General features: G+C 39.1%; 1 pseudogene; it reads left to right on the top strand.

Moving 5' to 3' along the window:
- Nucleotides 1-10153: 10153 nt before the first annotated feature.
- On the top strand, nucleotides 10154-20264 carry LOC150027522 (uncharacterized; annotated as a pseudogene).
- The last annotated feature ends 4749 nt before the right edge of the window (nucleotides 20265-25013 follow it).

Here is a 25013-nt window from a genome sequence, read left to right as displayed (position 1 = left end):
TATAGGTCAGAACACCCTCTGAATGTAGACACCAATTTCTCACACTTTTACAAAATGAATTAAAGAACAACAAAGAATAGGAAGGATCACACCTGATACAAAAATGAATACAACAGAACCTACTCCACTCTTAACCTATGCAAAGCTCTTAGCAATCTTGCAATCTTTGGAAAATCTCTTTGATCTTTGTAATCTGATATCTCTCTCTAATTAGAGATTCAAAATCCAGTTATATAGCCTTAAAAATAGCCGTTTCAGACTATCAATCAGGGGCCAAAACAATTTTGAAATAAGCAAAAACAAATTTAATAGATTTAACCAATTCTGTTATGTTTTCAAAAAATCAATCGATTGATAGTGCGAATCAATCGATTGAAATGGCTTTGACGGTGAGGTCAGCCAATTTCAGCCTTTTCAAATCCTTTCCAAAAGTACCAAGTGTAAAACAACCGATTGAAACCAGAAATCAACAGGTTGTTTTTCACTTACTTTGAAAAGCACTTTTTCTTTTAAAGAACATGATTGATTTAGTTTTGGATCAAGCTAAGAGTGGATTGACAAATTCTAGTCTATCCAGACCCCATGCCCACAAACAACAATCTAGTCTTCAAGCAAACTTCACAGATTTGGAGACATCAAAGCTTCAAGTTCAAAAAAAGTTACAAGTGAAATCAAAGGTGTTTGGTGAAGCTGTACATGAAATGGATTGATTTGCTTGCTTTGAAATGATATAGTATGAAAAGGTTTCTCTGGGACCCCTCTTTCCCTTCTTAGTAGAGAGTCTGGATAGCCAAAATAGAATTCCCAGGAATGGTAAATCACCCCACTTCTTGATGCACCACTTCAAGCATCACCAACTCACTAAAATTGTGCAATGAAGCAAGCCAAGAAATAAAGCAAGAAGAGCTAAAATTTGAAATGCTAAACTCAAAATAGAATAAGATGTAAAAAACAAGAATAGAGAGCCAATAAAAGATAAGCAAAAAAAATAAGGCAACCAAGAAAAAGTCAGCACAACGAAAGGACCTAAGAAAAGTTATAGAAAAATAAAAATAAAAAATTCTAGAGGAACTGGTAGGGACTGTTCCAGAATTTATATGTAATTTTTCCCAAAGCTTTGGAATCTAATTTTTTTATGGTATATTCTAAGCTCGAAAAGGAAAAAAATGCCACAAATTTAAGGGCAAACAGATATGTATAGAAACAAGTCAACCAAACTTGTAAAAATGCAACCAATTTGGTAGCTAAGGAGAAAATGGTTTCAGAATTGGAAGATTGGATTGTAAAATTTATGGTAATTTTTATACAATGAAATTTAACCTGAAATTTTAACTGGAGATAGGTAACATGAAACAAGATATGGTAAAAGTTTCAGGATAAAAAACCAAGGGAATTAGGTGCAGAAAATTTAAAACCGAGAGATAAATTGACACTGAAACAGGTTGTCAAAAAGAAAAACGTCATGGTTTTTTAAATTTATAACTTTTTTTGTAGTTGAAATTAGGACGTGCGTTTTTTTTTCTGAGTATTGTTAACATGTTAAGGCCTTGACATAAAAAGTTTCACAAGCTTTGGATATGAATTAAGGTCAACATTAATTTTCAAAAGAAAGAATAATCATACCAAGTTACAAGACTCAAGAATAGGGAAACACAACACATACGAAAGCAAAGACTCAACAAAAACAAAACAAGGACTTTTATCAAATAGTTGGTGTGCACTAGAGAAATTTAACAAACACATTGCATACAACAGCAACACATGACTAAGTTTGACAAGATTAGGCAATATTTGGACGTGACAGTGGACATGCAAAGGTTAGAAAAAAAACATAACACCTAATTGCTCACAAAAATAGAATTAAACATAAGAAATAACAAGAACACATGCTGAATTAAAAGAAAACAGCAAGAACATGCACTATGTGGACAGGTTAGATTGCGAAAAGTGTATGATCGATCTTGAATGAAAATAAATCGTACAAAACACAATATTAACCAAGGAAATGAAAGACAATACACATTAAATGATGAGCAACAAGAAATGAGAAAAAAAAACGATTAATTTTCTTAAAACAGCAAGAACAAACCGCAACAATGAAGAACAAAAACAATGCTAGACAGGTTTGCATGAAGATGAAACTTTGAGTAAGTTGAAGCAAAATTAACCGAATCAAAGGCAATGTAAACCAATTAAATTGTGTATAAGAGATAGTAAACGATGAAACATCAAATAAAACACAAAATTAATCAATTAAAATGAGGAAAACAACAAGATCAACTAAAAATAGTGAAGAACAAAGAGGTTTGGCAGCGAACCATGCAACAAAGTGTTTGATGAAGGTTTGAACGAAAATAAATGGTAGAACTTGATGTTTAGTTGGTGGAAATGAATTATAAATGGTAGAAATTTATTTTAAATGGTGGAAAGTGAAGAGAACAAGAAGGACACTCAAGAACAAGGACAAACCCGAACAAGAACAAGTGCTGAAACAAAAAAAATTGTAGAATTTTGACTTAGATTGGTCGAAGGATTTTTGGTGTGCTCTGATCCACCTGATGCAATCCAAGCTCTTGAAAGGATGATTTAATGGAAAATGCAGCCGAATGGAGTGGTAATGGAAGCACCGAACGGTTGAGAGGTGTTAGGTTCACTAGGCTAAAGAGACTTACTAGTAAAAGAGATTTGGGAGAGAATGATTGTTCCAATTCAAAACTCTTCATTCATTTAATTGAAAATAAGAATACATGAGTGGATTTGAGAGTATTTATAGATGAAGGTAGCTTGCTCCTTAAGCTACCATAACTCTAGTTAAGTAAACTTAACTATAGTGAGTATGGTGGCTTAAGGAAGCCGTTTGTGCTCTTGTAAGGTTCTCTACAAGCCCTTACTTGTGTGACAAGTTGGGGTTTCTAGAGTATCCTTATTTCATCTATAAAATACTCTAGATAAAAGTAGAATACGAATCCTATACAAGTTATTTCTATTATTGGTACAAACATTTGATCTGTCTTTTATTCTTGTATATGGTGGCTTTAAATGGTTTTCCATCACTTGGTTTGGCCAAAAAAAGAACATGCATTTTGAATAAAACATTGCATTTATAAATAACAATTCCAACATATGTGTTATATTTCCATTTCTCTACTTCAATGTTTATCTAACACTTCACCTAATGCGAACCAAGACAACAAGAAGATAACCAAGGATGCAAACTATGAAAGGTCATCTCTACATTCAAGTGAAGACCTCACCAGAGGGAGAAATGGACAAAGACCAGAGCATCTCAAGTTGGTCTAATTAAGAATAAAACATGTTGTAAATAATTTGGACTCACTTTAGGGGTCCAAACAACAAAGATAGGCTAAAATAATGTGCCTTTAGCATAATAGGGGGTGTGGGTAGCATTTTAGCTTGTTCTTACCCTTTTGGAAGGCATTTTGACCTAATTTCTAGAAGGACAAGCCTAGGATGCGGGTTTGACTAAGTCAAGCCCTAAGGCTGCCCATTTTTTCCCTTTTCCAATCCTACCCCTTTAGCTTGTTCTCCAAGGCTCCTTTACCTATAAATAGGAGGCCTACCTAGTGTATTTTACAAGTTGAAATTAATAGAAGAGTTACTATGCACAAATTGTGTGAGGTGTTAGTGAGGTTTGAATTCCTCTTATCATTTAGGTCTTATCTTGTGAGTATTGAGAGCTCTCAAGTGGCAACTATCTTCACTTATCTTGGAGGTCAATCACACTCCAAGTGGCGTGTTCCACTTCTCAAATCCATCACATAAGCTTTCTCCTTCCTTCATCTATTCTTCCATTGTATCATGTTCTTGTTTGATTTTCCTTGTTTCCATTCGGCAATTTTATTTTGATTTCTTTTCCTTGTTCTTTAATTCCGCACCTTTTAGCATCATTTTCACCTTATAATTGTCTTTTCCTTTTGCCTTTGTGAAATGAACCTTCACATCTACTTAAACACTTGGTTAAGTTAATGCCCAGTGGGGATTTTCCTAAGGTCTTCACTCTTAAATTCCTAAAATCTCAATCTAAGTAAAGTGTCACACCATAAAAGGAACAATCCTAAAATCAACTCACATCATGTGGTTATCAGAGGTTAGGTTCTTGAGCTTATTTTGCTTTGAGTTGATTGACACTTTACATTCTTTACATTCAAGCACCTTTAATTTCTTGTCTTTAAATTCAAGTACCTTTAATTCTTGTCTTTAAATTCAAGTACCTTTAATTCTTGTCTTTATATTCTTGCAATTTAAATTTTCAGCCCTTTATTTTCTTGCAATTTTCATTCGGCCATTTTATTTTCCATAGCTTTATTTCGCTTTTGGATTGTTATTTTGTGTCTTATTGTGTTCTTACCTTTTGCTTTGAGTCATATGTTCATTAGTGTTCTAGGAGTCTTTACTTTGATTCTATTTACTTTGTTTTTAATTGTGAAAGTTTGAGAAGTAATTAGAAACTTGTTTTAGTAGAAGTAGATTTAAAGTTCCAAACAAAAGATTTAAAGTGTTTAATTATATTGAATCCCAAAATTTTGGTGAAAATTGGAGTTATTGAAAATTATGCATGATTAAAACCATGGGCATTTCATTTCCATAATTAAAAAAAAACCAGTAGAGAAAAAAAAGTGAAAACGTAAATTTGTGGTATCAATTACCCAAGAAAAACATTTCCAAATTTGGATTCAACTTGATTGGCAAATTGATTTCAACCATTGTGGAATTTTTTATCCTTTTGCTTTAGCAATTTCTAAGGAAAAAGTTTCATTGATAAAAGTTTAGTAAGTAACTTTGAGTCCTTTTTGTGTGCCTTTTTTCTTGATTGTCTTTCTTCAAGTTTTGTCATAATCTCTTTCTCAAATTTGGGTTAGCTTTTCTTGTTTGTCTCTTATTTCTTTTCCTTACATTTTGTGGTGGTTTTCTCTAAGATTAAGTGTTGAAGGCTTTGACCTTTTTTCATTTGAGAGTATTTCAACCTCAAGAAAGACCTTTGTGAAGGGAAGAAAACTTTCTTTGAGTGCTTTGAGTGATATCTCCATATGTGGCACAAACTTGAGAGTATTTTTCTTACTAACTTCTATTTCTCTAATTGTTTGTCACTTGTGAATTATGGCTCATATTTCTTCAGGAGAATCTTCTAAACCTAATGCTAATCAAGTCAACAAGGAGATGCCCAAGGATGCTAATTTACACAGAGAGAAGTCATCTCAAAGTGGAGAGCTCACCAGAGGGAGAATTGGACATAGACTAGAGCATCTAAAGTTCTTCATGCTGGTCTTTTTAATGATTAGAAACTGTTGTAAATAAGTTGGGCTCACTTGAGGTGTCCAAATAGTAGAATAAGCAAGAGTAGGTCCATATAGCATAAATATGAGGTGAAGTTATAAAAATGGGCCTGTGAGAAGTCCATTAGGGAAGGAAGGAAACCCTAGCTTCTAGAAAGCCAAGGAAGGGGCGACATTGACCAAAAGTCCAAACCTAGGCTGCCCCCTTTCATGGACCATCCTACCCCTCTCCCTTCTTGTTCTCCAAGGCTCCTCTTCTTATAAATAGGAGGTCTCCCTCATTGTATTTCCAAGTTGAATTGAATAGAAGAAAAGTTACTCTGCACAATTTGTGTGAGATACTAGTGAGGTTTGTTCCTCTTATTCTTTAGTCTTATCTTGTGAGAATTTGAAAGCTCTCAAGTGGCGGCTTCCAACACTTATCTTGGAGTAAATTCATCCTCCAAGTGGCGTGCTCATCATCTCAAACTCCATTCTCATAAGCTTCTTTTTCCTTCATCTTTTCCTTCCATTGTCATTCCATTCAATTCATAAATATGTTCTTCTTTTGGTTTCCTTTTGTTCATTCGGTTATTGTCTTTTTAATTGTTTCCCCATATTCTTGTCATCATCTTCACATTATAATTGTCTTTTCCTTTTACCTTTGTGAAATGAACCTTCACATCTACTTAACTACTTGGTTAAGTTAATGTCTAGTGGGGATTTTCCTTAGGTTCTAACTTATAATTGCCTAAAAATCTCAATTCTATAAGTAAAGTGTCACCTAAATGAAAACTCTTAAAATTAACTCACATCATGTGGTTATTTGCTTAATTTGCTTGAGTTGATTTGGCACTTTACAATTTCTTTACATTCTAGCATCTTTAATTTTTTTCTTTAAATTCAAGTACCTTTACTTTCTTGTCTTTAAATTCAAGTACCTTTAAATTCTTGTCATTATTTTCTTGAATTTTATTTTCCAGCTCTTTATTTCTTGCAATTTTGTTTTCTTCATCCATTTTAATATTCATAGCATTTTTCGTTTTGAATATGTTTCTCTTTATGTCTTTTATTGATCTTGCCTTTTACTTTGAGTCATATGTTCATTAGTGTTCTAGGAGTCCTTGTTTTGTTTCTACTTACTTGCTTTTAATTTTGAAGTTTGAAAGTAAATAGAAACTTGTTTTTAGTAAAGGTAGATTTAAAGTTCCAAACAAATGATTTCAAGTGTTCAATTATATTGAATCCCAATTTTTTTTGTGAAAATTGAAAGTTCTTGGAAATTATGCATGATGCAAACTATGGTCATTTCTTTCCATAAGTCAAATTAGTATTAAAAAAACAAAAACAGCAAAGAAAAGTTTAAAATGCATCTTTGGTTATCACTTATCAAAGAAAATCATTTTCCAAAATATGGATTCAACTTGATTGGCAAATTGTTTTCAACCTTGTGAAATTTTTTATCCTTTTGCTTTATCAATTTCTAAAGAAAAAGTTTCTTAGTTAAAAGTTTTGTGTGTGCCTTTTCTTGCTTGTCTTTCTTTTCAAGTGTTGTCATATTCTTTTTTTCCAATTTGGTTTAGTTTTTTCTTGCTTAAGCTTTTCTTGTTTGTCTATTATTTCTTTTCCTCAAGTTTTGTGGTGATTTTCCTTTGAGATCAAGTGTTGAAGGCTTTGACCTTTTTCATTTGAGAGTTTTTCATCCACAAGAAAGACCTTGGCTAAGGGTAGAAATTTTTTTCTTTGAGTTCTTTGAGTGATCTTTCTTAAGTGGTGCAACCTTGCATTTTGTTTTTCCTAACTTCTTTTTATCTAATTGTTTGTCCTTTTTGTTTTGTTTTTATGGTTCATATTTCAAGTGGAGAATCTTCTAAACCACAATCTCCCTAAAAGGCTTTCCTTATGGGAGAATTGGCAACGACAAAAAGATCTATAACACAAAAGAATGAAGAGATGAGGAAAATGGAGGAGAGATGATGGAAGAGGCCCCAACACCAATCCATTGAAAGGCTACCAAAATGTCAAATTGAGGCAACCACTAGAGTTATGGTCAAAGAGGGGTCAAGAGGACGCATTATACATGTCATAAACTCTAGTGTAGAATAGTTTTTACTTTTTTGTCAAAAGTAGCATAGTTTAATTCATTTGTATTTTTGTTGAAACATGCAAAGTTGTACCTAAAATGCTAACCTAAGTTTAATTAGAGTTTCCTACTCCTAATTAAACTTAGGTCCAGCCCACATTTAGCCTAAGTGGAGCGTAAGGTTCTAGAACTCCTAGCACATGGAAGAATTCTAGAACCTATCTCACATGTGCTGAATTTAGGAGCCACCTTCCCATGTGCCAACATTTGAATTTCCCTCCAATTCTCTTTTCATTTTCAGCCCACTCTTGCTATATATAGAAGAGTTTGGGTGATGTAAATTCAAGATTAATACATGAGTGAATTGCTGCCAAAATTGTGCCAATATCACTCTTTGCCCAAAACCTCCTAGGTTAGCCTCTTAATCTTCCTAAACCGTCTCCTTCCAAGTAGAGTTGGCCTCACCACTCTTAGGAGGACCTTGTTCCATCTCCATTCCATGAAGCTTCCGCAATTCATCTACAAAACCGAAAATAGGAAGGCACAAATCCATCATTTGGTATCATGAGCTACGGTTCTACAAGAGCTAAGTGTCTTCTTTCATTTTAATTTTTGTGTTCTTCTTGTTTCCGTGTTGTTCTTCAATTCTCCACATTGTCTTGCTGTTTTTTGCATTTTAATTTGATTTAGGTGTTGTTTGGAGAAATCCAATTGGTTCATTGTGTTCAAATTGTTCTTGAGCTTGTAATTTTCACATTTGTGTAGGAATCTATATAGAATTGTGTTGCTGTCTTGTTTTTAGTTTGTTTAGGTCTTAATTGCAATTATAATCGGTTCATATTATGTGTCTTGAGTCATTTTAATTTTTGAATCCAATTGTGTTTTGTCTATGTCATGTTTCTCCTAATTTGTCATCAAATCCATGTAGTGTTGATTTTTGTTGATAATTTTGGTTTCTTGATTTGATTTGAGTCCAAATTTATAATTTTGTGTTTGTTGATCCTTTGGTGCATTTTTCTTTTAGTTTGAGTTCATAGTTGTATGTTAGATACATACAAATTCATATACATTCACTCCATTGTGTTTTTGAAGTTCATCATTCTGTTTTTAAATTCCAGAATTAGGATTACTCTGTTTTTCAAATTCTGTGCTGACTGTTTGTTTGTTATGAATTTCAAATACGTTGAAGAAAAATTATGAAAATCTGGATCTATACAGTTTGATATATTAGAAAATCAAGAAGAAAAAGAATCAGATCAAAAGACAAAATAGATAAAAAATGATAAATAAAACAAAAAAAAGTGTGCATCCTGGCGCCAAAAGATACAGTAGTTGGACAAGAATTTTGAAAAATTTATCACAATTATTTGGTGCATAGTTTTGGTGTGATTCCAGCGCCAAAATTTTGCTAAGACCTTGAATTGTTTGTGGTTCAAATTTCAGAATCAAATTTCAAATAGCCAGCTCAGCATAAATTTTATAAGTCACGCTTTTTGGACCTAAAAAAAATTCCAGTAGTACTGTTTTGGTTTTTTTAATCAATTCTAGTGCCATTCTCTAGGTTCAATTTGTGTGCTACCTTTTGTTGAGTGCCTATTTTTATTTCTTGTCCAATATTATTCAATACTCCTTCTAGTTGTGTCCTATAAATCAAATCCATTTGTTGTTGTCCTATTTTTAAATTTGAATTGTTTCTTGCTTTCATTTCTTGACCTCTAAATTGATTGGAGAACAACATTCAAATTGGTGCTTCTTAAGTGGAATTAACCTTGTGGTGAGTCTATCCCTACTTAGTAGGTACTGTTTTGAAGATTTTAATTGGCTAACCATAAGACGTTAAGGCAAGGAGCTGCAACAAATATAAATACAAACACATACATATTGTAGAACACATCAAGGAAGATCAACCACAAGCCAAGGAGTGCATAGTTTAGGAAATCTGAATTTTATTTTGTGTAATTCAATTTCTTTGTATTTCTTTGAGTTGTAATTACATTCAACCTTGATTAATTAGTGGATTAATTGCGTGTAGACGGTGAGTGTGTCTTCAATGGCTCCAAGTGTCTAGAAGCCTCACCTTAGGAATCGTCTAGTTTAAAGCTTTGTAGTTAGCAATCTTTAATTTGTGCTTAGTTAATTGCTTTACTTTAATTACTTGTTTTGTATTGTCAAACTTGATTTGCATTGTTTAATTGCTTTGCATTGTTTTTTCCTATGCATAAAAATTGACTTTTCATTCCTAATTGTGATCTAAGTAAATTACTTAGAAAAAGAATTGTGTGAAGTCTTGAGGGATAGGTTTTGGCAAGGAAAGACTTGATACTTAAGAGATCCTAGTGATCCACCTCTCTTTCCTGGAAAGCTACCTTCATTACTTTCCTTTTTCTTTCTTGAGGTAAAATACTTTTAACACAAAGCTATAGTCATGTCAACTCACTTTTCTAAATCTAGTGAGAGTGATATAAAGTCCATTAAATCTCTTATAAAACAATTAGCCAAGGACTTTCAATCACTCTCATATAGACAATTGGAACACGAGGCACAAATCAAAGAGTTGAAAATGGCTAAAGAAAAGGATGAAAGCTCTCAAAAATCTAAAAAAATATGTTCACATGCATCTAGCTCTCACAATCATGAATCTTTTGGGGAAGAAAGTCTTAGGATAAATGAATATTATCAACCACCCCCTAGGAGAACTAGAAGAGAAAGAAAAGAACAAGAGAGCCCAAGAGAGGTTAGGGTAGATATACCTCATTTTCATGGAAAAGAAAATGTAGAAGTCTATTTAGATCGGGAAATGAAGGTAGAACAATTATTTGCTTGCCATAGAGTAAGTGAAGAGAGGAAAGTACCCTTAGCCACTCTTAGTTTTCAAGGCAATGCTATGTATTGGTGCACGACCCTAGAAAGAGATAGGCGTCTTCATAGGGAACCTCCCATAGAATATTGGAATGATCTTAAGGGAGCCTTAAGACGCCGCCATATTCCCTCCTATTATAATAGGGAGTTAATAGACAAGCTCTAAAGACTCCAACAAAGAACTATGAGTGCAGAGGAGTATAGGCAAAAAATGGAATTATACATGATGAGAGCCTCTATTAGGGAAAACGAATCCACCACCATAGCTAGATTTTTAAGTGGGCTAAATCTTGATATTAGAGATAGAGTTGAACTTTTACCTTATCAAGACTTGAATGATTTGGTTCAACTATGTATCAAGGTTGAACAACAAAATTTAAGGAAAACTTCAAGTAGTAAGGAAGGTTCATACTCCAACTCCTATCCAAGAAGAGAGTTTAAAAGGGAGGAGAGTACACCTAAGGAAAAAGCAAAAGAGACTCCCAAAAATATAAGTAAAGATATGCTCACTCCACCCATTCGCACTAGGGATGTTAAGTGTTTCAAATGTTTTGGAAGAGGCCATGTGCAAGCTCAATGCCCAAATCAAAGAACCTTGTTCTTAAGGGGCATAGATGAGTATACTAGTTATGATGAAGCACCTAGTGGGAAAGAAGAGGGGGAAGATAATGAAAGAGTATATCCTTTAGAGGGGGAATTAATGATGATTAGGAGGACCCTCAACAACCAAACTAGTATAGAACTAGAAACACAAAGGGAGAACATATTTCACACAAGATGCAAAGTTTTAGAAAACATATGTTCTCTCATTGTGGATAGTGGTTCTTGCTGCAATTGTTGTAGCACTAGGATGGTTGAAAAACTAAGTCTACAAGTAGTCCCTCATCCAAAACCTTACAAACTTCAATGGATTAATGAAGATGGGGAAATAACTGTAGACAAGCAAGTGAAAGTCGAGTTTTCTATAGGTAACTACAAAGATAATGTTTTATGTGATGTAGTTCCTATGGAGGCTTGCCACATCTTATTGGGTAGACCTTGGCAATTTGACAAGAAAACCATGCATAATGGTCTAACCAATGAGATTACCTTCACCCATAATCAAAAGAAGTTTATACTTAATCCTTTACCACATTCACAAGTGGTGAGAGATCAAGTACAAATGAAACAAAAGAGGGATGAAGAGAGAAAAAAAATCAAAATAGAAAAAGAGAGAACCCTTAGGGAGCAAAAGGCGTGGGAGAAGAGTGTTCCTTCCCACAAGGTCATACCACAAGACAATCCATCTGAAAATATGTTTCTTGTTGAACAACCTCAAAGCCTTACCTTTTGTAAAGGAACACTTGCAAGCATAGTTAAAAAAGAATCCTTAAAGGAGGATTGCATAGATAAAAATGTAGTAGATTATTTTGAATATGTGCTAAGATATCACCAACAAGTGAAGGTCAAGTTATCTATAGGTATCTACAAAGATAAATTTTTATGTGAGGTAGTGCCTAAAGAAACTTGTCATGTCTTATTGAGACGACCACTGCAAAGTGTTAAAATTTCCATGATCAATGGTCGTATCAACGAAACTACCTTCACACATAAAAAAGAAATTCTTCATGAAGGAGAACTCATGGGCCAATTTAGAGTTGATAAAACTCTAGAGCTTTTAAAAGGAAAATTCGTTTGGTCACCCATGAGAAAAGATGTTCAAAGACATTACCCTAGATGCATTTCTTATTTTAAAACTAACTCTAAGGCAATATCTCATGAACTCTATGCTCCTTCACCCTTTGCAAGTGCTCCATGGGAAAACATAAGTATAGATTTTATATTAGAACTTCCTAGGACAACAAAAGGTTTTGATTCTATTTTTATGGTTATAAATAAGCTCTTCTTTAGATAAGTGGTAAGACTTCATGGTTTATCTCCAAGCATAGTGTTAGATAGAGAACCAAAATTTGAAAACCATTTTTTGAGGATTCTTTTGGAAAAACTTGGAACTAAGTTGAACTTTTCAATTTCTTATCATCCTCAAACGAATGACCAAAATGAAGTTGAAAATATAACTCTTTCTACTATGCCTAGAGTAATCATGAGAGACAATCACAACTCTAGGGATAATTATGCAAACAATAAAGTAGTTCACAAGATTACTAATATTTCTTCATTTGAAGTTGTATATGAGTTTGATCCTCTTACTCCTTTAGATTTATTACTCCTTCCTAATCCACATACCTTTGTGCATAAGGAAGGAGTTACAAAATATGACTTTGTTAAAAAAATGCATGAGAGGATTCAAGAACAAATACAACAACAAATAGAGAAATATTATGAGAAGTTTCCAAAAACAATAGAAAAACAAGAGGAATGGCAACTTCATAAAGTTGATTTTTATACAACTGCTCCAACTAACTCATTTGCTTTGTTTGATGATTCCCATAGATGGACATTTGATCCGGGAGGACGAGCATAGTTGTCAAAGCAAGAGGCTGCCATCCGAGATCGACCCTGTGGATCTGAGGATAAATTTTCTCAAGAAGGAGGAGATGATGGACACCATCCAGCCACATACATCCCCCTACTAATGACGAGGACAAAGCCTTGGATTTGAGGACAAATCCTTTTCAAGAGGGAGGGGATGATGGAAGAGGCCCCAACACCAATCCATTGAAAGGCCACCAATATGTCAAATTGAGGCAACCACTAGAGTTATGGTCAAAGAGAGGTCAAGAGGACGCATTATACATGTCATAAACTCTAGTGTAGAATAGATTTTACTTTTTTGTCAAAAGTAGCATAGTTTAATTCTTTTGTATTTTTGTTGAAACATGCAAAGTGGTACCTAAAATGCTAACCTAAGTTTAATTAGAGTTTCCTACTCCTAATTAAACTTAGGTCCAACCCACATTTAGCCTAAGTGGAGCGTAAGGTTCTAGAACTCCTAGCACATGGAAGAATTCTAGAACCTACCTCACATGTGCTGAATTTAGGAGCCACATTCCCATGTGCCAACATTTGAATTTCCCTCCAATTCTCTTTTCATTTTTAGCCCACTCTTGCTATATATAGAGGAGTTTGGGTGATGTAAATTCAAGATTAATACATGAGTGAATTGCTGCCAAAATTGTGCCAATATCACTCTTTGCCCAAAACCTCCTAGGTTAGGCTCTTAATCTTCCTAAACCGTCCCCTTCCAAGTAGAGTTGGCCTCACCACTCTCAAATCCTACCTCTCATGCACCTTCAAGGTCACCACCACTCTTAGGAAGACCTTGTTCCATCTCCAATCCATGAAGCTTCCACAATTCATCTACAAATCCGAAAATAGGAAGGCACAAATCCATCAAGAGACTCCAAAGGCTAGAAGCAGCCTATGATAGACCCCAAAGAGGAAGTAGATATAATCCTAGGCGTGAATCAATAAGTTATCAAATGTATGGTAGCCATGAAGAAGAGGACGAATGGAGAATGCATCATGTTGATGATAGGCACCAACATGTGGCAAAACCTTCTTTACCATTGTAAAAATACCTAGTTTTAGTGGGGAAGGTGATCCCAATATTTACCAAGGATGAGAGGCTAAAGTAGAACAAATCTTTAATGTACATGAGGTCCAAGATGACCAAAAATTAAGTAAGCCTCCTTAGAATTTTTGGATTATGCCATGCAATGATGCCACAAAACTGTAATGGACATTGGACTTAACAAGAGGCCAGTCATGGTCTCTTGGGAGGATTTGAGGTTATGCATACCCGCTAGATTTGTGCCTCCACACTATAGGAAAGAGCTCTTGTTGAAGCTTCAATGGCTTCAACAAGGAACACAAAGTGCGGATGCTTATTTTAAAGAACTTGAAACCATATTAACTAAAGTTGACATGCATGAAAGTGAAAAGTCTAAAATGGCTAGGTTTGTAAGTGGCTTAAAAAGGGACATTCAAGATGTGGTAGAATTATATGAGTACTCATGTTTAGAAAAATTGGTTCACCTTGCCATCAAGGTTGAATCACAACTTTCAAAGAAATCCTTTTCCAAAAATCCTCAGAATGATGGCTACTACCAATCAGCTTGGAAAAATAAAACCAAGTTTTCTTCTAAGACTTTTCCCTCCAATCTTGTAAAGAAGTCCACTTACAATTATAGGGATTTTAAACCCTCCACTTCAACTCCTAAATGTCCTACCAAAACCTCAAGTAAAAAGTGTTTTAAATGTTTAGGTTTTGGGCACATAGCGGTCCATTGTCCAACAAAGCGAACCATGATGTTTAAAGGGGGGCAAGTAGTAAGTGAACATAGTGATCAATCTTCTAGGTCTAACTCCCCTTCCCCTTCAAAAACCCCTAGTGATAATGAGTATGAGATACCTTGTGAAGGTGACTTATTAGTAATAAGGCGAATTCTTGGGACCATTCCAACACCTTTTTCATTCTTGTGCCTTATCACCAACAAGTTATGTTCCATGATAATAGATTGGGGTAGTTGTGCTAATGCGGCAAGTACAAGAGTTGTGGAGAAGCTTGGCTTACCCAATATCTCTCATACAAATCCCTATAAATTACAATGGCTTACTGCTGAAGGCGAAATCATGGTTAATAAACAAGTCATTATAACTTTTGCTATAGGAAAGTATAAAAATGAGGTTTTATGTGATGTTGTGCCAATGGAAGCAACCCATATTCTATTGGGAAGGCCTTGGCAATATGATAGACAATTTTTACATGATGGCCTAACCAACAAAATGACTTTTACCTTCCAAGGGCACAAGGTTACCTTAAAACCCCTCTCTCCCAAAGTGGTTCATGAGGACCAAATAAAAATGAAAACAAAAAGAGAAAATGAAAAAGAGAAAGAAATAAATGATAAATCGAGTCACAAAGTATCATCTTTCACACCTAAATCAATCATGTTGACTCGTGCCATGCTACAAATTACACCTACAAGGTGTCCTTCTTCCTCATATTTTTCATTACCAAAGGTTCTACCTACACACCATCTCTGTTAAGGAATGTTAGGAATGATTTTTAAACACCTTCTAAAGGTTTCCACCTTCTAAGAGGATTTTCTTCAAAACGATTTGTCATTCCCACACAATCTTTCCAAACATGGTCTGTATATAAAATCCCATCTTTTAAACTCCCGAGCTTAAAGAATATAAGTCAAGTTCACATCTCACTCCTTGCACTATTTTATATGTGAGCAAGCTGACTATGTTATCTGCAGGAGTTCTAAATTTCTGGTCGAATTCTCTCCAACTTGGGGGGCATGATGCAAATCAAGTCAACAAGGAGATGCCCAAGGCTGCTAATTTACACAGAGAGAAGTCATCTCAAAGTAGAGAGCTCACCATAGGGAGAATTGGACATAGACCAAAGCATCTAAAGTTCTTCCTGCCGGTCTTCTTAATGATTAGAAAATGTTGTAAATAAGTTGGGTTCACTTGAGGGGTCCAAATAGTAGAATAAGCAAGAGTAGGTCCATATAGCATAAATATGAGGTGAAATTATAAAATTGGGCCTATGAGAAATACATTAGGTTAGGAAGGAAACCCTAGCTTCTAGAAAGCTAAGGAAGGGGCGGCATTGACCAAAAGAACAACCCTAGGCCGCCCCCTTTCATGGACCGTCCTACCCATCTCCCTTCTTGTTCTCCAAGGCTCCTCCTCCTCTTATAAATAGGAGGTTTCCCTCATTGTATTTCCAAGTTGAATTGAATAGAAGAAAAGTTACTCTACACAATTTGTGTGAGATGTTAGTGAGGCTTGTTCCTATTAGTCTTTAGTCTTATCTTGTGAGAATTTGAGAGCTCTCAAGTGGCAGCTTCCAACACTTATCTTGAAGTAAATTCATCCTCCAAGTGGCGTGCTCATCATCTCAAACTCCATTCTCATAAGCTATCTTGTCCTTCATCTTTTCCTTCCATTGTCATTCCATTTAATTGATAAATATGTTCTTCTTTTGGTTTCCTTTTGTTCAAGGGTTATTGTCTTTGTAATTCTTTCCATGCTTAATTTTGCACCATATTCTTGTCATCATCTTCACATTATAATTGTCTTTTCCTTTTACCTTTGTGAAATGAATCTTCACATCTACTTAACCACTTGGTTAAGTTAATGTCCAGTAGGGATTTTTGTTAGGTTCTAACTCATAATTGCCTAAATATATCAATTCTAAAAGTAAAGTGTCATCTAAATGAAAACTCTTAAAATCAACTCACATCAAAACCCCAATCTCCCCAAAAAGCTTTCCTCATGGGTGAGTTGGTGGCGGCCAAAAGATCCTTAGCTCAAAAGGATGAAGAAATGAGACAAATGGAGGAGAGGCTCCAAAGATTTGAATCGGCCCATGATAGACCCTCAAGAGGAAGAAGATGGAATCAAAGGTGTGAATCAAGGAGTTATCACCAATATGGAAGCCAAGAAGAAGAGGAAGAATGTAGATTGAACAATTTTGAAGAGAGGCGCCAACATGTTTCTAAAATTCTTTACCTTATGTTAAAATTCCTAGTTTTAGTGGGAAGGTGATCCCAATATGTATCTAGGATGGGAGTTTAAAGTAGAATTTTTTTTTTTAATGTATATGTGGTCCAAGAAGACCAAAAGATTAAGTTAGTCTCCCTAGAATTTTTAGACTATGCCATGCAATGGTGGCATAAAACTGTAATGGACATTGGACTAAAGAAGAGGTCAGTCGTGGTCCCTTGGGACGATTTAAAGTTATGCATGTGCGCTACATTTGTTCCTCCACACTATAGGAAAGAGTTCTTGTTGAAGCTCCAACGAATTCAACAAGGAACACAAAGTGTGGATGATTATTTTAAAGAACTTGAAACAACCTTAACTAAAGTTGACATGCATGAAAGTGAGGAGTCCAAAATGGCTAGGTTTATAAGTGGCTTGTGTTCCTGCCGGTTGACTCCAACAGCTGCTTTGGCCCTTCAATCTTGCCTGAGAATCGTACCTTCTTGATCAAGAAACCTCTCACCTGCAAAGACAAAGGGGCGCCCTATCGGTCGTTTGCACTCCGACGCTCAAGTCAGTATTAGGCAAAGAAACACCAAGTGTGTGTATTAGCTTCAGTCTTAGAAACTGTGTACCTTGCTAGGGTTCCTAGCACCCTTTATATAGGTTGAAACTAGGGTTTACCTTTGTGTTGTTACCCTTGTTTAGGGTTCCTTGGGGAACGTCCTTGCGCCGCTATTTATAGAATCTTAGCGTATCTGGCACATGGAACTTCCCTTAACTGGAGTGCAACGAATAACTGAGTGGCCACTTGGGTACAACCTTGTGCACCTAATCTCTAGTGCCATCTGCTTCGTGGGTGCCCTAAGTATTCACGTGCCATGCATGCAGCTTCCCGGGAAACCCTAACCCTGATGGGCCTTAGCGCCTCCCAGGATTATTCACTCATGTCGCGCCTTCATGCGCTATACACACCACGAGTAGGGATCCTTCGTGACTTAGGCTTCCCACATATCTCATGTCTTAACTGTTAACTTAGTATAACTCTAGGGCCCACCTTACATGGCCCTTTATAGTGTTCAGACCATCGACCGATCTTCTCCCTTTGTTGGCGAGGTCCAATGTTGATCTCCAACATCGGGGTCTATGATACTATTGTCCAAAATCTAACCAATCCCTTGGTAGGTACATCTGGGGCCCACCTTACGTGGCCCCCTTCCATTACTAAGCATCGGTGCGCGATGTCTGAGATCAGTCCCTGAGTCAATGACCGAGGACTGGTCGGGACATAAGCCCCCCAGTCTTGAGATATAACTTGTTTTTAGCGAAGAGACTAAGTGATCGCGTTGGGCGAGCTACGTGGCATTGGGTAACGGGCGTGAACAGTACACCGAAGTGACATCTCACCATTCTTCGTTAATCAACGTACACGTGTCAAGATCGACGGCTGGAACTTGTTGGCGCTCGAACTTCTTCGTGCACTGTTTAAACACTTTAACTTTTATGCTTCCCCCACTGTTCCATTACTTCTACTTACACGAACCTTCCCTTAGCATTTCTGCAAAAACGCTCTCTTCTCTTTCTTCCAGACTCAAACCCTCGAACCTCAATATTCGAAAGGTATGATTTTTATTCACTGATTACTTTGTCATTTATGATTTCGCTGCTTGTAACATGCTTATAACTAACTGCCTGGGACTATTTATGATTCTTGCATTTCTTCGCGCATTCATTTCCACTGTTCATGTCTCGAGTCTCTGTTTTTCTGGTTATCTCTGGTTTCGTCAAGTTACGCCATCTCTTCTTCTGAAGTTTCTCTTTTTATTCTCATTTTTAGCTTTCTTATCTAAGATGTCCCAACGAGAACCTTCTTCAGCTTCTCCTTCAGACTCCAACTCAACCTCGTCTTCATCCCCTGTTCCATCCTCTTTGCCAATTCCCCCTCCTTCCGCCTCACTCTATAAGTCCATGTATTGCTGGGCACAACGGATTTTCTAAAGGAGACGTCTACCTTTACCTTCCTTGCAAGCATAGCCACTTATAGGAAAAAACAAACTTGCCACCCATCGCTTGTCTTTGGAAAAGACCATGACAAGTTTGTGAGGATAATGGCTTGCCGTGAAGGTGAGCCGATGTGTGTTGACGAAGCCTCAGACCCCGAAGGCCCCTTCTGCTTTGTTTACTCCACCATTTTTCAAAGGCTCGGGCTTCGACTGCCTTTCTCTCCCTTCGAGCATTCGCTCCTGACCGAAGTGAACGTCGCCCCCGCCCAATTGCATCCCAATAGTTGGGCATTCGTAAGGGCCTTCACCATTCTTTGCCACAGTCTCGGTCATACGCCGTCAGTGGACTTTTTCCTCTAATTTTTTGAAGCTAAAAACCCTGGGAAGAAGTTGTGGGTTATCTTCAACAGTGTGGCTGGGAGGGTGCTCTTAACGCTCTTTCAACAATCATACAAGGGGTTCAAGAAGAACTTCTTCAAAGTTCGAAGCAATCGGAGGGACCCTGCCCTTTTAGATGGGTTTCCCTTATACTGGTCAGAAAAGCCAAACCTTCATAGGGCCCAGAGTCTGGAGGACCTTTCCCCTCAGGAGCGAGGAGTATGTGAGCTCTTTTCTGGACTCCATACCCCATTCAGTACCTTGGAGCTACTCCAGTGTGAGTTTAACCCCGAAAACCTTAAGACATATATTGGTATTTTCCTCGTTCCCATGCTTCTTGTCTCATTTTGTTCTTGCTTGTATGTGACTTGCCTTGTCATTATTTCCTATGCTAACTTATTTTTTACGTGTAGATATGGGCTTCAATAAGGACAAAATGAAGAAATTGGCCGACCAGCTGGCTAAACGTAGGGCAGCCGTTGCAGGGGTGGGCACTTCAACGTCCATAGCCCCTCCAACCTCAGCTACTTCTGCTCCCCACCCAATCGAACCAGCCCCTGCTGTTGATTGGCAAAAAGGGGTGGTGGTCGTTGAAACCGATGACGAAGACACATGCACCGGCCTTGTCTTCAAAAGGCAGAGGGTAGAGGAGGTCGTGGCGCCCTCTGCTTCTGTATCCGGTGGGACCTTGCTTTCACGGACCATCCCCCAAGCGCCTCCTCCCCGCGCCACTTCGTTGTTCACGAAGGTGGGGGAGAGAGCGCCCCCGAAGGCCAAGAGATGCCTTCCACCTCCGAGCTCCCCATGTTGCTTCAACGAATCTTTAACTACTTTTAAGACAAGGGGGTGCTGAAGAGCTTGAGCGGCAATCTCTCCAAGGATCGTGTTGTCGACGGCCTTGGGGACTTCCTAATCGCGTCCAACCTCGCACTGAGTAGGGCCCAAGAGGCCGAAGAACTCAAGGTTAGGATGGCAGAACTCGAGGAAGAACTGTCCCTTAAGACCAAGACCTTCACCAATCGCGAGACTGCCATGTACGTTGAGTTGGCAAGCCTTCGCCAATCTGAGAAGGACGCAAAGAAAGCTCTTCATGACAAGGGCCAGGAGGCTGTCCAACTAGAAGCGAAGATATTGCCTCTTTGCACCAACGTAATTGAGTTGGATGAACTGGTCAAGGAGATGAAGGAAAAGATGGCTAGGCTGGAGGAGAGGGCAACCTAGCGCGAGGTCCGGCTAGGGCAGGTCGAAGGGGAGCTAGCAGAGAAGGTTGAATCCTTCAAGAAGGTGGAGGAAGAGCTCACCAACGACGTCGCTGATGCTTACGACGAGGAATTTCAAGATGCCATCGCTTAGTTTGCCTGCATGCATTCTGAGGTGGATTTCTCCATTCGCGGAGTCGAAGTGTATCGTTGATGGGCAGCTCGTGCTCAGATAATGACCTTTGTAACTTACTGTCTCAACGAACAATTTGCCCCTTTGTAGATATATATATATATATATATATATATATATATATATATATATTGCCCATCTGGTTCTTCTTTAGCTGTTTGTTTTAGCTTGCATTTTTCTACCTTTACGTGCCTTGGCTCTCACTAACAGCACCTTCGACTTAGGTTTGCGCCTTAGGTAGCATGTTTTCACTTCCCGCGTTCCCCTTAGCTGGTTCGACCTTTGTTCGAGGGTAGGCTCCTCTCGTTGTTCCTGATTCTCCTTAAGTAAGGTGTCTTGTTGGACTCGTTCCTACCCTTCTTGGGTCGACGGGAATGCCTTGCTGGCGAAACTGGTGAATCATACTGCTCTCGCCCTTGGCTTACAAACAGGGAAGAAGTGTACCCTCCCGATTTCGACCCTACACTACAAAGGTAAGGGTGAATTTTAACCGATGAGCCATATTGTTCGATCCTGGAGTTCATACGCAAGAGGGGGCCTCCTAAGGAATTGTACTGCCCCCATCTTGGTGTTTCTAACTCGAGTGAACGGCTTTTACCGACCTCATCGTTGCTGTGTAAAGTCAAGGGACAGGCTTAAATAACTGACCGTGACCTTGCTGTAAAAAGTCAAAGGGCAAGCCTGTGACATTTGAGCCATACTTGTTCCCAACCTTGGTAAACTTGCGCAAGAGGGAGGTTCATCATCGAACCATACTATTCCCGACCTAGGCGCATTACTTCAAGGGAGAGGTTCATTTTGACTGGAGAACCATACTATTCTTCTCCTTGGTGAACTTACACGAGAGTGGCTTATTGGGAAAACCAAACTACCTCTACTCTCCGTGTATCACTTCAAGGGAGAGGTTCATTTTGATTGGAGAACCATACTATTCTTCGCCTTGGTGAACTTACACGAGAGGGGCTTATTGGGAAAACTAAACTACCTCTACTCTCCGTGTATCACATCAAGGGAGAGGTTCATTAAGTGCAATGCATGCACATTTCTCAACTGAATAACTAAACTTTTATTCGAGTGACCTCCTTAAAAAACCCTTATGAGGGAAAAAGAGCGCGCCCCCTTAAACGTGTACAATGCAAAATACTTTTAACTAAAATAAAACTTCAGATTGGCCACGTTCCAAGTGTGAGGGATCGCGCCACCCTCTAACGTTTTGAGCCTGTATGGTCCATTCCCAAGGGCCTCTGTTACTCTGAAAGGGCCAGTCCACTTGGGAGATAGCTTGTTTTATAATTCGTACGGGTGGGCCTTCCGCATTACCAGGTCGCGACCTAGACCTGCCGAGGTCTCAGCTTGGAGTTGTACTTGTACTCCACCCTCCTTTTCAAGGCTTCAGCCTTAATCCTTGGTTCCTCCCTTCCTTTATCTAGTAGGTCCGGGTTCACCTTTCTTTCTTCGTTGAACTCCTTAACCACGAAGTTCTGGAAACGCGGTGAGTTCTTCTGGATTTCTACCGGAATCATAGCGACTCAGTCGTACACCAAGCTGAAAGGTGTTTCCCCGGTTGCAACCACGAGATACTTCATCTGCCGTGCTGGCAAAGGAAAAGGCCCTAGAATATCGATCCCCCAGGTATGAAATGGCCATGGGCTGTAGATCGATCTCAACTCCTCTGCGGGCACCTTGTGCCAATCAGCATGTTGTTGGCACTCCTTGCACCGCTGGGCGTACCTCGTGCAGTCGTCCCTCATAGTTGGCTAGTAATACCCTGCACGAATGGCCTTTGATGAGAGGGATCGACCACCGATGTGGCTACCGCATATCCCTTCATGCAGTTCTACCATGATGCGCGAGCATTGTTCACCGTCTACACATACCAGGATAGGATGGGTAAATCCATGCCTGAACAACTTCCCATTGATCAGGGTGTACTTACTCGAATTTTTCTTGATTTTTCGAGCTTCTGCAGGTTCTAGTGAGAGTACTTCATCAGCCAAGTAGCGCTGGTAGAGCGTCATCCAGATTTCTCCTGATTCAACCTGGTAAATTTGTGACGCTATCTCCCCAGCAACCGGGTACCTGCTTGATGTGATTCCAATAGCAAAGAAGAGAATGATTCTTGACATTCTTAGGAATCAACTTGAGTTGGACAATAGATAGGCACTTTTTCTTAGAATTGGATCAATGTTCTAAGTCAAGAACTCACCAAAACTAGCACCAAATCCAAACTCATATGGAAGTTCCACATATTGTCAAATTGAACCAACAAAAAGAGAGAAAGAGCAAAAGCACCGAATGGAAGAACTTCAAATGTGAGGGTGGATGTCCTCTTCCTCCATTAATAAAAGCCTCCTTTATTTGATTCTCATCACTGCTTATTCTGGGTGTTTTCACCGTCTCCTGCATTAACGACCGATGACTCCTCTTCATCCCTTCTGATGTTCTAACCTGTTGGACTTCTGCCACGTTGTCCGTGGTAGTTCGAGGTGCCTTCAGGGTCTCCTGAATCACTGTCCTCTGCCTACCCCCCTTGCCCGAACTGGCGAGCTTTGCAAGCAAGTCAGCTCGGGCATTTTGTTCTCTGGGTATGTGGACTAGCTCGAACACTTCGAATGACTCCTTCAGGATCTGGACATATTCTAGGTATGCAACCATCTGAGGGTCTTTAGCTTGGTACTCCCACGTGACTTGACCTGTAACCAACAAAGAATCACTTTTTGCCAACAACCCCTTCGTTCCCTTCTCCTTGGCCAACATCATTCCAACGATCAGGGCCTCATACTCTGCTTGGTTGTTACTGGCCTTGAAAGCAAACCGTAGGGCCTGCTCAATCAGCAACCCATCTGGTCCTTCCAAGATGACACCAACCCCACTACCTTGTTGGTTTGAGGAACCATTTACAGAAAGCACCCATCTGAAACCTGCTCCCTCTTGGTATGTGGCTGCTGAGGAGAGCTCTACCACAAAGTCAGCGTAATCTGGCCCTTGATGCCAGAGCTGCCTTTTCTAAGGTGCCTGGTGTCTCACCTCCGGCCCCTACAACATCATGTTGACGAAATAGATTGGGCTCTGTACCTGATCCTGTTCTTGTAACAGGACCGAACTGATCGCCTTCTCCGTGACTGCGAAGTATAGGCAGAGCGGGGTTCCTGGTTCTGGCTTGCACAACATTGGTGGGCTGGCCAAGTACCCCTTCAGCTTCACAAACTCCTCTTCGCACTCCCGGTTCCATGCGAACCGGCTATTTCTCTTCAAGCACAGGAAGTAAGGGTGCCCCTTTTCTCCTCCTGCTGATACGAATCTGGACAGAGCGGTCATGCGCCCTGTCAACTGTTGCACCTCTTTCACCGAGGTTGGGTCCCTCATGGCTATTATTGTGACGCACCTCTCAGGGTTTGTCTCTATCCCAGGCTCAGTGAGTAGGAAACCTAAGAACTTGCCTGCCTCAACCCCGAACACGCACTTCTCTAGGTTCAGTTTCAACTTGTACTTTGCTATCGTGGTGAAAAACTCTTCCAGGTCGGCTACATGCTGCTCCTTCTACTGGGAAGTGATCACTATATCGTCCACGTATGCTTGGACATTCCGCCCTAACATGGGGGCTAGTACTCTGTCCATACCACTGGTAGGTGACACCTGCATTCTTTAGCCCGAAAGGTATTACCTTGTAGCAATAAAAAGACATCTCTGTCATAAAAGCTGTCTTGCACAAATCTTTGGGGTGCATCATGATCTGGTTGTAACCAGAGAAGGCATCTAGGAAACTAAGGAGTCTGCATTCAGAGGCGCTGTCCACCAAGGCATCAATACTGGGCAGCGGGTAGGATTCCTTCGGACAGGCCTTGTTGAGGTCCGTGATGTCCACACACATCCTCATCTTCTCACTAGCCTTCCTTACTGATCCGGTCGGTCATCGGTAGTCGATGACGTCAACAGAAGACAACCACGTGGACCACTCGCAGGGTGACACGTGGACCAGGTGACAGATAGATCAGGGTGAACGTGATCGGTTGTCAGTAACCAAGTGACCACCGACAGATCAGGCGGCAGAGAGGTCAGGGGACAGATCACCCAGAACGGTGATCGGTGGTCAGTAACCAAGTGGCCACCAACAGACCAATTCCCAGATGAACGCCTGGGGGCAGAATGCGAGAAGCAATAGAGCACTGATCAGTCATCGGGTGCATGGTCATCGGGGTCTCGTGTTATACGCAGCTAAACTGGGACTGAGGTTCCCAGCGAGAGCGTTACGCATGGACCTCGCATGAGCACATCTCAGGGAATCGTGCACGAGAGTGGCCTGAGGGAGCTAGTAAACCGGTCAGTGATTGGTTATTCCCTCAACCCATTACGTGCGTGACACTGTGAAAGGTAAGCCGTTTACGCAGAGAGGAACGCTTGGTGAGTGTGCCTAGACCAGCCACACCTGGCGTTCTCCTGAGAGTATGCGATTTACCCAGATGGAAGAAATATGCTATGTTACTCCGCAAGGGAATAACTTAGGCGCAAAAAGAGAAGTGCTAGAGCCCTTCAAGTAGTGACACGTGTATGGTTAGATGTGAGTTGCATGCCTCCACG

This window comes from Phaseolus vulgaris, chromosome 5 (genome assembly GCF_051622355.1).
Source record: "Phaseolus vulgaris cultivar YP4 chromosome 5, ASM5162235v1, whole genome shotgun sequence".
NCBI lineage: Eukaryota > Viridiplantae > Streptophyta > Magnoliopsida > Fabales > Fabaceae > Phaseolus > Phaseolus vulgaris.
This window is presented reverse-complemented; position numbering and strand designations above follow the sequence as displayed.